Source organism: Homalodisca vitripennis, chromosome 4 (genome assembly GCF_021130785.1).
Source record: "Homalodisca vitripennis isolate AUS2020 chromosome 4, UT_GWSS_2.1, whole genome shotgun sequence".
NCBI classification, from domain to species: domain Eukaryota; kingdom Metazoa; phylum Arthropoda; class Insecta; order Hemiptera; family Cicadellidae; genus Homalodisca; species Homalodisca vitripennis.
The window spans coordinates 202,554,923-202,568,555 of NC_060210.1; positions in this window are offsets into that span (position 1 = coordinate 202,554,923).

Consider the following 13,633-nt stretch of genomic DNA (forward strand, 5'->3'; position numbering starts at 1 on the left):
ACACTAGGCTGTTACGGGATTGTCTAAACACAGGATGTACTAGCCAGTTCAAACAAATTGTTAATTAGCTTGTTTGATGATTAGCTTAACTCCGTGTCTCCACTAGTTACACTAGGCTGTTACGGGTTAAGCAAATTGATGTACTAGCCAGTTTAAACAATTGGTAATTAGCTTGTTTGATGATTAGCTTATCCCCGTGTCCCACTAGTTACACTAGGCTGTTACGGGTTAAGCAAATGATGTACTAGCCAGTTTAAACAATTGGTAATTAGCTGTTTGACGATCAGCTTATCCCCGTGTTCCACTAGTTACACTAGGCTGTTACGGGTTAAGCGAATGATGTACTAGCCAGTTTAAACAATTGGTAATTAGCTTGTTTGACGATCAGCTTATCCCCGTGTCCACTAGTTACACTAGGCTGTTACGGGTTAAGCGAAATGATGTACTAGCCAGTTTAAACAAATTGGTAATTAGCTTGTTTGACGATCAGCTTATCCCCGTGTCCACTAGTTACACTAGGCTGTTACGGGTTAAGCGAATGATGTACTAGCCAGTTTAAACAATTGGTAATTAGCTTGTTTGACGATCAGCTTATTCCCCCGTGTCCACTAGTTACACTAGGCTGTTAACGGGTTAAGCAAATGATGTACTAGCCAGTTTAAAACAACTGTATATTAGCTTGTTTGACGATCAGCTTATCCCCGTGTCCACTAGATACACTAGGCTGTTACGGGTTAAACACAGGATGTACTATGCCAGTTTAAACAATTGGTAATTAGCTTGTTTGACGATCAGCTTATCCCCCCCGTGTCCACTAGATACACTAGGCTGTTACGGGTTAAACACAGGTTGTACTAGCCAGTTCCAAACAATTGTTATTTAGCTTGTTTGATGATTAGCTTAACTCCGTGTCAACTAGTTACACTAAGCAGGTTACGGGTTAAACAAAGTATGTACTAGGTAGTTTAAAAACAATTTGTACATTAGCTTGTTTGATGATTACCTTATCCCCGTGTCCACTAGTTACACTAGGCCCTGTTACGGGTTAAACAAAGTGTGTACTAGGTAGTTTAAAAACAATTGGTAATTAGCTTGTTTGATGATTAGCTGATCCCCGTGTCCACTAGTTACACTAGGCTGTTACAGGTTAAGCAAATGACTGTACTAGCCAGTTTTAAACAATTGGTAATTAAGCTTGTTTGATGATTAGCTTATCCCCGTGTCCACTAGATACACTAGGGCTGTTACGGGTTAAGCAAATGATGTACTAGCCAGTTTAAAAAACAATTGGTAATTAGCTTTTTTGATAATTAGAATTTATTAAATTATCCCCGTGTCACTAGTTTACACTAGGCTGTTACTGGGTTGAGCAAATGATGTACTAGCCAGTTTAAACAATTGGTTAATTAGCTTGTTTGATGATTAGCTAATCCCCGGTGTCCACTAGTTACACTAGGCTGTTACGGGTTAAGCAAATGATGTACTAGCCAGTTTAAACAATTAGGTAATTAGCTTGTTTGACGATCAGCTTATCCACCCCTTGTCCACTAGTTACACTAGGCTGTTACGGGTTAAGCAAATGATGTACTAGCCAGTTTAAACAACTGGTAATTAGCTTGTTTGACGATCAGCTTATCCCCGTGTCCACTAGATACACTAGGCTGTTACGGGTTAAACACAGGATGTTACTAGCCAGTTCAAACAATTGTTTAATTAGCTTGTTTGATGAATTAGCTTAACTCCGTGTTCAACTAGTTACACTAAGCTGTTACGGGGTTAAACAAAGTATGTACTAGGTAGTTTAAACAATTTGTACATTAGCTTGTTTTTTGATGATTACCTTATCCCCGTGTCCACTAGTTACACTAGGCTGTTACGGGTTAAACAAAGTATGTACTTAGGTAGTTTACACAATTTGTACGTTAGCTTGTTTGATGATTAGCTTATCCCCGTGTCCACTAGTTTACACTAGGCTGTTTACGGGTTAAACAAAGGATGTACTAGCCATGTTTAAAAACAATTGGTAATTAGCTTGTTTGACGATTAGCTTTATCCCAGGTTTGTCCACTAGTTACACTAGGCTGTTACGGGTTAAGCGAATGATTGTACTAGCCAGTTTATAACAATTGGTAATTAGCTTGTTTGATGATTAGCCTGATCCCCATGTCCAACTAGTTACACTAGGCTGTTACAGGTTAAGCAAATGATGTACTAGCCAGTTTAAACAATTGGTAATTAGCTTTTTTGATGATTAGCTTTATCCCCGTGTCCACTAGTTACACTAGGCCTGTTACGGGTTAAGCAAATGATGTACTAGCCAGTTTAAGAACAATGGTAATTAGCCTTGTTTAGATGATTAGCTTATCACCGTGTCCACTAGTTACACTAGGCTTAGGCTGTTACGGGTTAAGCAAATGATTACTAGCCAGTTTAAACAATTTGGTAATTAGCTTGTTTCATGATTTGCTTGACCCGTCGTCCACTAGTTTACACTAGGCTGTTACAGGTTAAGCAAATGATGTACTAGCCAGTTTAAACAATTGGTAAATTAGCTTATTGATGATTAGCTTTATCCCCGTGTCCACTAGTTACACTAGGCTGTTACGGGTTAAGCAAATGATGTACTAGCCAGTTTAAACAATTGGTAATTAGCTTGTTTGACGATCAGCTTATCCCCGTGTCCACTAGTTACACTAGGCTGTTACGGGTTAAGCGAATGATGTACTAGCGAGTTTAAACAATTGGTAATTAGCTTGTTTGACGATCAGCTTATCCCCGTGTCCACTAGTTACACTAGGCTGTTACGGGTTAAGCAAATGATGTAATAGCCAGTTTAAACAACTGGTAATTAGCTTGTTTGACGATCAGCTTATCCCCGTGTCCACTAGATACACTAGGCTGTTACGGGTTAAACACAGGATGTACTAGCCAGTTCAAACAATTGTTAATTAGCTTGTTGGATGATTAGCTTAACTCCGTGTCAACTAGTTACACTAAGCTGTTACGGGTTAAACAAAGTATGTACTAGGTAGTTTAAACAATTTGTACATTAGCTTGTTTGATGATTACCTTATCCCCGTGTCCACTAGTTACACTAGGCTGTTACGGGTTAAACAAAGTATGTACTAGGTAGTTTAAAAAATTGGTAATTAGCTTGTTTGATGATTAGCTTATCCCCGTGTCCACTAGTTACATTAGGCTGTTACGGGTTAAACAAAGGATGTACTAGCCAGTTTAAACAATTGGTATGTTATCTTTTTGATGATTACCTTATCCCCGTGTCCACTACTTACACTAGGCTGTTACGGGTTAAACAAAGGATGTACTAGGCAGTTTAAACAATTTGTACATTAGCTTGTTTGATGATTACCAAATGCCCGTGTCCACTAGTTACACTAGGCTGTTACGGGTTAAACAAAGGGTGTACTAGCTAGTTTAAACAATTGGTATATTAGCTTGTTTGATGATTAGCTTATCTCCGTGTCCACTAGCTACACTAGGCTCTTACGGGTTAAACAAAGGATGTACTTACCAGTTGAAACAATTGGTATGTTGGCTTGTTTGATGATTACCTTATCCCCGTGTCCACTATTTACACTAGGCTGTTACGGGTTAAACAAAGGATGTACTAGCCAGTTTAAACAATTGGTATGTTGGCTTTTTTGATGATTACCTTATCCTCGTGTCCACTAGTTACACTAGGCTGTTACGGGTTAAACAAAGGATGTACTAGCCGGTTTAAACAATTGGTAATTAGCTGGTTTGATGATTAGCTTATCCCCGTGTCCACTAGTTACACTAGGCTGTTACGGGTTAAACAAAGGATGTACTAGCCAGTTTAAAAAAATTGGTAATTAGCTTGTTTGATGATTAGCTTATCCCCGTGTCCACTAGTTACACTAGGCTGTTACGGGTTAAACAAAGTATGTACTAGGTAGTTTAAACAATTTGTACATTAGCTTGTTCAATGATTACCTAATCCCCGTGTCCATTAGTTACACTAGGCTGTTACGGGTTAAACAAAGGATTTACTAGCCAGTTTAAACAATTGGTAATTAGCTTGTTTGATGATTAGCTTATCCCCGTGTCCACTAGTTGCACTAGGCTGTTACGGGTTAAACAAATGATGTACTAGCCAGTTTAAACAATTGGTAATTAGCTTGTTTGACGATTAGCTTATCCCCGTGTCCACTAGTTACACTAGGCTGTTACGGGTTAAACAAAGGATGTACTAGCCAGTTTAAACAATTGGTAATTAGCTTGTTTGATGATTAGCTTATCCCCGTGTCCACTAGTTACACTAGGCTGTTACGGGTTAAGCAAATGATGTACTAGCCAGTTTAAACAATTGGTAATTAGCTTGTTTGACGATCAGCTTATCCCCGTGTCCACTAGTTACACTAGGCTGTTACGGGTTAAGCAAATGATGTAATAGCCAGTGTAAACAACTGGTAATTAGCTTGTTTGACGATCAGCTTATCTCCGTGTCCACTAGATACACTAGGCTGTTACGGGTTAAACACAGGATGTACTAGCCAGTTTCAAACAATTGTTAATTAGCTTGTTGGATGATTAGCTTAACTCCGTGTCAACTAGTTACACTAAGCTGTTAAGGGTTAAACAAAGTATGTACTAGGTAGTTTAAACAATTTGTACATTAGCTTGTTCAATGATTACTTAATCCCCGTGTCCATTAGTTACACTAGGCTGTTACGGGTTAAACAAAGTATGTACTAGGTAGTTTAAACAATTTGTACATTAGCTTGTTTGATGATTACCTAATCCCCGTGTCCACTAGTTACACTAGGCTGTTACGGGTTAAACAAAGTATGTACTAGGTAGTTTAAACAATTTGTACATTAGCTTGTTCAATGATTACCTAATCCCCGTGTCCACTAGTTACACTAGGCTGTTACGGGTTTAAACAAAGTATGTACTAGGTAGTTTAAACAATTTGTACATTAGCTTGTTTGATGATTACCTAATCCCCGTGTCCACTAGTTACACTAGGCTGTTACGGGTTAAACAAAGTATGTACTAGGTAGTTTAAACAATTTGTACATTAGCTTGTTTGATGATTACCTTATCCCCGTGTCCACTAGTTACACTAGGCTGTTACGGGTTAAACAAAGTATGTACTAGGTAGTTTAAACAATTTGTACATTAGCTTGTTTGATGATTACCTAATCCCCGTGTCCACTAGTTACACTAGGCTGTTACGGGTTTAAACAAAGTATGTACTAGGTAGTTTAAACAATTTGTACATTAGCTTGTTTGATGATTACCTAATCCCCGTGTCCACTAGTTACACTAGGCTGTTACGGGTTAAACAAAGTATGTACTAGGTAGTTTAAACAATTTGTACATTAGCTTGTTTGATGATTACCTAATCCCCGTGTCCACTAGTTACACTAGGCTGTTACGGGTTAAACAAAGTATGTACTAGGTAGTTTAAACAATTTGTACATTAGCTTGTTTGATGATTACCTAATCCCCGTGTCCACTAGTTACACTAGGCTGTTACGGGTTAAACAAAGTATGTACTAGGTAGTTTTAACCAATTTGTACATTAGCTTGTTTGATGATTACCTAATCCCCGTGTCCACTAGTTACACTAGGCTGTTACGGGGTTTAAACAAAGTCTGTACTAGGTAGTTTAAACAATTCGTACATTAGCTTGTTTGATGATTACCTAATCCCCGTGTCCACTAGTTACACTAGGCTGTTATGGGTTAAACAAAGGATGTACTAGCCAGTTTAAACAATTGGTATGTTGGATTGTTTGATGATTAGCTTATCCCCGTGTCCACTAGTTACACTAGGCTGTTACGGGTTAAGCAAATGATGTACTAGCCAGTTTAAACAACTGGTAATTAGCTTGTTTGACGATCAGCTTATCCCCGTGTCCACTAGATACACTAGGCTGTTACGGGTTAAACACAGGATGTACTAGCCAGTTTAAACAATTGGTATATTAGCTTGTTTGGTGAGAGTATGCGTTTCACTTGGCTTGTAATATTTTAAATAAAAGTAATAAATTGTAATAAAAGTTTGTTTCTATGCTTATTTTTTGATATCAATACTTTTTTTGTTTATAAGTAATAATTTTGAAACACTGCAGAATATGAAAACAACTAGTATAAATTTATGAAGTAAATGTTAATTGAATTTGAATAAATCAGTAGTACTTTTAATTTTTACAATATTATAACATAACAATTTGCACATGAGATCAGATCATTAAACTTATAAAATAAAAAAAATCTCTGACTATAAATACTCAATTACTTTTATTTGATTATAATTATAATTTCATAAATTCAAGAAACTATACAGAAAATTTTAGTTCACGAATAACGGCATAGCTTGCTGTATCGCGAGGAACAAAGGGTGTGAATGACGTGGGTGGGGTGAGGGGGGAAGTACAGGCTGTACAAGGATGAGACTTGACAATATCGTGGGAGAGATCAAAAGAAGTTGAGCGGCATCGCCTCGGAGCAGGAATTCTTGTTTAAAGGTAAAATTAGAGCCCTGCGCCACGACGGACGACTTTCTGAATTCAACCCGAACACCGCGAGGCCGAGTGTACTCGGTACTACAGCAAACGTCTCCTTGTCATCGGTTAGTTCTGTAGAGCCCCGCGCCACGACAGTCGACTTTCTGGTTTCAACCCGAACATCTCGAGGCATCTATAATGAATGGGTCTCGTCAACAAGGATTGTTAGTGTGGTTCACGCAGTCCGACAGATGTACTAACTGAATACATTACACAATACAGTTAGGTACGCGATATATGGGAAACAGTAAACAGAGACTTCAGGAAGCATCTATAGTGAATGGGTCTCGTCAACAAGGATTGTTATTGTGTGGTTCACGCAGTCCGACAGATGTACTAACTGAATATATTACACAATACAGTTAGGTACGCGATATATGGGAAACAGTAAACAGAGACTTCAGGAAGCATCTATAATGAATGGGTCTCGTCAACAAGGATTGTTATTGTGTGGTTCACGCAGGTCCGACAGATGTACTAACTGAATACATTACACAATACAGTTAGGTACGCGATATATGGGAAACAGTAAACAGAGACTTCAGGAAGCATCTATAATGAATGGGTCTCGTCAACAAGGATTGTTATTGTGTGGTTCACGCAGGTCGACAGGTGTACTAACTGAATACATTACACAATACAGTTAGGTACGCGATATATGGGAAACAGTAAACAGAGACTTCAGGAAGCATCTATAATGAATGGGTCTCGTCAACAAGGATTGTTATTGTGTGGTTCACGCAGGTCCGACAGATGTACTAACTGAATACATGACACAATACAGTTAGGTACGCGATATATGGGAAACAGTAAACAGAGAGACTTCAGGAAGCATCTATAATGAATGGGTCTCGTCAACAAGGATTGTTATTGTGTGGTTCACGCAGTCCGACAGATGTACTAACTGAATACATGACACAATACAGTTAGGTACGCGATATATGGGAAACAGTAAACAGAGACTTCAGGAAGCATCTATAATGAATGGGTCTCGTCAACAAGGATTGTTATTGTGTGGTTCACGCAGTCCGACAGATGTACTAACTGAATACATGACACAATACAGTTAGGTACGCGATATATGGGAAACAGTAAACAGAGACTTCAGGAAGCATCTATAATGAATGGGTCTCGTCAACAAGGATTGTTATTGTGTGGTTCACGCAGTCGACAGATGTACTAACTGAATACATTACACAATACAGTTAGGTACGCGATATATGGGAAACAGTAAACAGAGACTTCAGGAAGCATCTATAATGAATGGGTCTCGTCAACAAGGATTGTTATTGTGTGGTTCACGCAGGCCGACAGATGTACTAACTGAATACATTACACAATACAGTTAGGTACGCGATATATGGGAAACAGTAAACAGAGACTTCAGGAAGCATCTATAATGAATGGGTCTCGTCAACAAGGATTGTTATTGTGTGGTTCACGCAGTCCGACAGATGTACTAACTGAATACATTACACAATACAGTTAGGTACGCGATATATGGGAAACAGTAAACAGAGACTTCAGGAAGCATCTATAATGAATGGGTCTCGTCAACAAGGATTGTTATTGTGGTTCACGCAGGCCGACAGATGTACTAACTGAATACATTACACAATACAGTTAGGTACGCGATATATGGGAAACAGTAAACAGAGACTTCAGGAAGCATCTATAATGAATGGGTCTCGTCAACAAGGATTGTTATTGTGTGGTTCACGCAGTCCGACAGATGTACTAACTGAATACATTACACAATACAGTTAGGTACGCGATATATGGGAAACAGTAAACAGAGACTTCAGGAAGCATCTATAATGAATGGGTCTCGTCAACAAGGATTGTTAGTGTGGTTCACGCAGTCCGACAGATGTACTAACTGAATACATGACACAATACAGTTAGGTACGCGATATATGGGAAACAGTAAACAGAGACTTCAGGAAGCATCTATAATGAATGGGTCTCGTCAACAAGGATTGTTAGTGTGGTTCACGCAGTCCGACAGATGTACTAACTGAATACATGACACAATACAGTTAGGTACGCGATATATGGGAAACAGTAAACAGAGACTTCAGGAAGCATCTATAATGAATGGGTCTCGTCAACAAGGATTGTTAGTGTGGTTCACGCAGTCCGACAGATGTACTAACTGAATACATGACACAATACAGTTAGGTACGCGATATATGGGAAACAGTAAACAGAGACTTCAGGAAGCATCTATAATGAATGGGTCTCGTCAACAAGGATTGTTAGTGTGGTTCACGCAGTCCGACAGATGTACTAACTGAATACATGACACAATACAGTTAGGTACGCGATATATGGGGAAACAGTAAACAGAGACTTCAGGAAGCATCTATAATGAATGGGTCTCGTCAACAAGGATTGTTAGTGTGGTTCACGCAGTCCGACAGATGTACTAACTGAATACATGACACAATACAGTTAGGTACGCGATATATGGGAAACAGTAAACAGAGACTTCAGGAAGCATCTATAATGAATGGGTCTCGTCAACAAGGATTGTTAGTGTGGTTCACGCAGTCCGACAGATGTACTAACTGAATACATGACACAATACAGTTAGGTACGCGATATATGGGAAACAGTAAACAGAGACTTCAGGAAGCATCTATAATGAATGGGTCTCGTCAACAAGGATTGTTAGTGTGGTTCACGCAGTCCGACAGATGTACTAACTGAATACATGACACAATACAGTTAGGTACGCGATATATGGGAAACAGTAAACAGAGACTTCAGGAAGCATCTATAATGAATGGGTCTTGTCAACAAGAATTGTCAGTGTGGTTCACGCAGGCTGGCAGATGTACTAACTGAAACATTACACGAGAGTGTTAGCTACTCGCTTTAAGAAGAGCTGTATATAGAGACTTAATTAAGTTGGCTGCTTCCAGCTTTACACTGAATACAAACATTGTGTTGTTCTGTGAGTTTGACATTATCATGCAGCCTTTCAAGAACGCCTCTGGTATACTAGGTTTCCAAATCTCTAAGCATCGTTTCACAGTCTGGTCTGGACCTTATCAAACAGGTAAGCGTGGTAACTAATGTACACATTGTACAATTAAGAATTAAGAAATGATCATTTTTTTTGTTTTTTTAGATACTTATAGACAATTAATGTTTAACGGATTTTTTATAAGTAATGATTAAATTAGGCAAACAGGTAGTAAACAATTGTTATTCAGTGTATACATATATGATCATATATTTTGGTGGTAAAACTATTGTTGCCCACTGTCCTACTCATTATAATGTGTTTATGCTCAAAAAAGTTAAATAACTAAGTTAACTGTGGTTCTATGACTTATTATGATAACCCAGGTTGAAGTAAAATGGAATTTAGTAAGTATATGTTCAGAGCTCTCAAGATTTATATTGTCACAATGCCATACAGTCTGAAATTGTGTTAAACTAGACCGGAAGTGCACCGTATGAAGTTGACAAGCGGAAGTTACGATTTAGTAGAGGAGATGAGATGTCACAAGTGGGGTAGTACGTGATTGATTCTGTGGCTGACATCGTTTCTGATGCCTCAATACATTTATATATATTTCTGAATGCAATGGAATCTAAAATCTATCTGTAAGTGGAACAAATACCATACAAATACATACCGTGGCACATAATACAATCTTATTAAATTTTATTTGTCATTTTTTCCATGCTAAAACGAACTTTTGCTCTACAGTTTTAGTAGTATTAATTGTTTGTGATTATTATAAAAAAACAATAATAGTTCATTCTTTGGTGCGCACCTTTTAGCATTAGATAATTAAAAAAGGTCTATTTTTGATAATATAACTGATAGTAGTAATCATTCCTCTATAACGTACAACTCATAGCAAAAACAGTTTGTAAAAGTGGTAGGCCTAACAGTACTTGATAGAGAAGGCCTTTGATAGCTACTAGCATTTAGCCTTAGAAAGTCTCAGCAAGCTCCTAACCTCTACTAGTAGACTCAAAAAGCTGAAAAGCTTGTACCGTTATTTAGTTGAATTATATATATCCAACTAAATAACTGTCCTTATGTAACTAACAGAATCAATAGCCGTTCATCTCATATATTGAAGACCGGTGCTCAGATAAACGGTGGAGGATCCACTCTGTAACACTACGGTCCGAGACATTTCTGTGGTTCTAACTCAGTAATCGTTTGTCTCATATTATTGAAGATCAATGCTCTGATGAACGGTAGAGGATCCACTGTGTAACACTACAGTCCGTTACATTTCTGTGTTTTTAACTCAGTAATCGTTTGTCTCATATATTGAAGATCAATGCTCTGATGAACGGTAGAGGATCCACTGTGTAAACACTACGGTCCGAGACATTTCTGTGTTTTTAACTCAGTAATCGTTTGTCTCATATATTGAAGATCAATGCTCTGATGAACGGTAGAGGATCCACTGTGTAACACTACAGTACGAGACATTTCTGTGTTTTTAACTCAGTAATCGTTTGTCTCATAATATTGAAGATCAATGCTCTGATGAACGGTAGAGGATCCACTGTGTAACACTACAGTCTGTTACATTTCTGTGTTTTTAACTCAGTAATCGTTTGTCTCATATATTGAAGATTAATGCTCTGATGAACGGTAGAGGATCCACTCTGTAACACTACAGTTCGAGACATTTCTGTGTTTTTAACTCAGTAATCGTTTGTCTCATATATTGAAGATCAATGCTCTGATGAACGGTAGAGGATACACTGTGTAACACAACAGTCCGAGACATTTCTGTGGTTCTAACTCAGTAATCGTTCATATATATATATATATATATATATATATATATATATATATATATATATATATATATATAAAATTGTATAAATGGCAATAGCCTTATTTAATTTCAATAAACATTGAATCGCAAAAAGTATTGAATCGCGATTCAATGTTTATTGAAATTATATATATATATATATATATATATATATATATATATATATATATATATATATATATATATATATATATATATATATATATATATAGTAACATATACAACTGAAGTTCATGACATAATGTCATACAAGTAAATTAAAGAGTAATGGAGCGAAATACGTATGTGAATCGATGATTAATACGCACAATGTACGAGTAAATAATCACAATTGTGGCTCGTAATATACCCGATATAACCGTAAACTGTTCAGAATGTATTAATATATTAATTTACGTATTAATTTACTTGTATGACATAATGTCATACAAGTAAATTAAAGAGTAATGGAGCGAAATACGTATGTGAATCGATGATTAATACGCACAATGTACGAGTAAATAATCACAATTGTGGCTCGTAATATACCCGATATAACCGTAAACTGTTCAGAATGTATTAATATATTAATTTACGTATTAATTTACTTGTATGACATAATGTCATACAAGTAAATTAAAGAGTAATGGAGCGAAATACGTATGTGAATCGATGATTAATACGCACAATGTACGAGTAAATAATCACAATTGTGGCTCGTAATATACCCGATATAACCGTAAACTGTTCAGAATGTATTAATATATTAATTTACGTATTAATATACTTGTATGACATAATGTCATACAAGTAAATTAAAGAGTAATGGAGCGAAATACGTATGTGAATCGATGATTAATACGCACAATGTACGAGTAAATAATCACAATTGTGGCTCGTAATATACCCGATATAACCGTAAACTGTTCAGAATGTATTAATATATTAATTTACGTATTAATTTACTCGTATGACATAATGTCATACAAGTAAATTAAAGTAAGCTCTGGTAAATGAATACATAGTTTCCAATATTGATTTTATTATTGCAAGGTCTTGGATTCATCATATTTTTTGCCGATTTTACAATGAAATGTTGATGAATTAGCATACTGTATTGTCATTTTCAGAAGTTGATTACTACGCCAATTAACAAATCAACAAAATTGGCACTTATTGACTTTGTGACTGCAAATATAAATGCGGCGGAGGCCGGTGTGATGCTTGTAGCATACTTGGTTCACCTCTCGAATGGTAGATGCTGAAACTCAGATTAGTATTTTGACTTTGGGCTTTTAAACTTTTGCCACCATGTTGTCACCTGATACCTATCAAACACACACACACACACACACACACACACACACACACACACACACACACACACACACACACACACACACACACACACACAACACACACACACACACACACAAATATATATATATAAATATTTATTTATTTATTGCTATTCGTTAGTCCCGCTACAGCTCAAGAACGGCTGGGACGATTTGGCTAATTTTAGTATTACATTATTTGTAGAAGTCCAGGGAAGGTTTAAAAGGTGAGAAACATTGGAAAATTTTCTGAGAACATTTAATAATTCTAGAAAATAACTATAATATTTAGGACACGTAATCCAAAGTTAACGGACCATACACACAGCTGTTGACACTTTCAGCTGAAGTTCACCTAAATGGCAAAAACATTTGTTGAAACTCAAATTTTATAAAATTAAAAAATGGTACAGTGCGTAATCAGGTATATTATGCAAATTTCATAGACAAAGCTACCATCTAACTTTTATTTTAGATTACACCAGTAATGAATAAACCATCTCATGCATTGTAAATAATATTGAAACGGAATTTAAAAACAAACTTGGTGAACAAAGCTATAAATATTTTTCACGTAAGGTTACCGAAACTGGTTGTCTCCTTTAACACAATTTTACTGTAGTTAAAGAAAAGTTAAAGGGATGGCACACTCTTTCCCTTGTATCAGAAGCAGAATATAAGCGACGGAAGTTGTATTTGAGCTTTTAAGTAGACTTTTTAAGCTTACAAATGCACATATTTTCTTGATCAGGTAAAAAATCCAAATTAATTGCAGCACCAGAAACATCTCAGACTGCAAATAAACGCTTTTAGATCCAAGTTGGATACCAAACCCACATATGTTTTTATGTTTATGTCCTGGTCATTGTAGCACCAGAAACATCCCAGACCGCAAATAAACGCTTTTAGATCCAAGTTGGATACCAAACCCACATATG